Source organism: Bos grunniens, chromosome X (genome assembly GCF_055505025.1).
Source record: "Bos grunniens cultivar Pamir isolate PY7600 chromosome X, Bosgru_T2T1.0, whole genome shotgun sequence".
Lineage (NCBI taxonomy): Eukaryota > Metazoa > Chordata > Mammalia > Artiodactyla > Bovidae > Bos > Bos grunniens.
The window spans coordinates 9,430,818-9,432,548 of record NC_141194.1 but is presented as its reverse complement, the minus strand read 5'-3'; the positions used below and the strand labels follow the sequence as shown (position 1 = coordinate 9,432,548).

At 39.1% G+C, this 1,731-nt stretch overlaps 1 non-coding gene across 1 annotated transcript; it reads right to left on the bottom strand.

Moving 5' to 3' along the window:
• Nucleotides 1-220: 220 nt before the first annotated feature.
• Nucleotides 221-327, bottom strand: LOC147339757 (U6 spliceosomal RNA). Its single transcript, XR_015160017.1, has one exon. It is a non-coding gene; the product is annotated as a U6 spliceosomal RNA (small nuclear RNA).
• Between the last annotated feature and the right edge of the window lie 1,404 nt (nucleotides 328-1,731).

Sequence of the window (1,731 nt, the reverse complement as noted above, 5' to 3'; positions counted from 1 at the left end):
GTCAGTTGTTTCCTTTGCTATTATTTTCTCCCATTCTTGGGGTTGTCTTTTCACCTTGCTTATAGTTTCCTTTGCTGTGCAAAATCTTTTATGTTTAATCAGGTCCCACTTGTTTACTTTTGTTTTTATTTCCATTACTCTAGGAGGTGGGTCATAGAGGATTTTGCTTTGATTTGTGTCACTGAGAGTTCTGCTTATGTTTTCCTCTAAGAGTTATATAAAATATACAGAACACTTCATGAATTTGTGTGTCATCCTTGGGCAGGGGCCATGCTAATCTTCTCTGTATTGTTCCAATTTTAGTATATGTGCCTCCAAAGTGAGCACTAAGTTTCTCTTAATACTTTAAATAACTGCATTTTTAAAGATCTAACTGCTGAAAGAGCATACAAGAATTCATTGTCTTCAATTCTCAATCTTTCCATTTGAAGGAGCATTTTCCAAGAAAAGTAGACTATTTGGTGGGGAAAGAAACCTGAAATGTTTAAGACAACTCTATTTACAGCTCCCTGGCAACTAAAATGGGAAACTTAAGAAAATAAAGATAGCAGGACCCAGACAAGAGTGGGAAAGATTGGGATGACAAAATTAAATTTCTCTGGGACCTCTTCCAGTCTGATCTGTGACTTAAAAAAAATGTGTTACAGTATGCCACTGCAAAGAAACAGATGTCAGAAAACCCAAATTTGAGCAGAAGTGGTGCTTCAGAGTACCACACTATAGTGTGACATTCTTGATGATCATCTTTGATCTTCAGTTACTTTTGAAAGACTCTTCTAAACTCTTAATTAAACCCAACCTTCTTTGTAAAGAACTATAATTTAGCAGTGAGAAACATTTCAGAACAAAGACAAAATACATAATCTTGGGGGGAAGAAAAGGTCCAAAGACCACATGTTCAAGCTGTTCTGAGAGAAAAGGGAGAGCTGTTGCAAGTATTTTGGAGTGTTAAGTGGAAAAGGGACTGGGAAAAAAGGATTTTTTAAAAGTGATACCAGGATTTCAAATTATTCTGGGCTGACTTCAGAGCAGACATATGGCATTAAAAATGCAAGAATGAAAAGAAAGAACACAGACAGAAAACTGGAATGAAGGACTAAGCATAGAGCTTCCTACAGAATTGATGTCTTCTAGAACTCCATGGGGTCGCTAAGAGTCAGGCATGACTGAGCGACGTCACTTTCACTTTTCACTTTCATGCATTGGAGGAGGAAATGGCAACCCACTCCAGTGTTCTTGTCTGCAGAATCCCAGGGATGGCAGAGCCTGGTGGGCTGCTGTCTATGGGGTCCCACAGAGTCAGACACGACTGAAGTGACTTAGCAGCAGCAGCAGCAGCAGCAGAAGTCTATGACCTAAATGTAAACTTTAGGTTGCTTGACTTATCGGGATGAATATTGCCCATTATCACTCATTCTCTGGAGAAGTAGCAAGCATAGAAATCTCATTTTATAGGAATTATCTTTTAGATTTAATCTAAACACACACACACACTGAACACAGTTTGCCATTTGTATCTCTGTGAATTTAAAAATGCTCCTGAAGACAAGGAAACAAAGCAACAGAGTTGAGTCTTACAGACTCCACAGCCCCTTTTGGCAGCTTCTCCTGGCAGCTTCTCCCTCATCTGAAAGACCTCTCCCACTCTCAAACGTGCTATTCAAACAGTATTGTTAAACTTGCTCTATCCTGCTATCTTCTCAGCATAAGAGCAAACCATCTGTGGCTTCT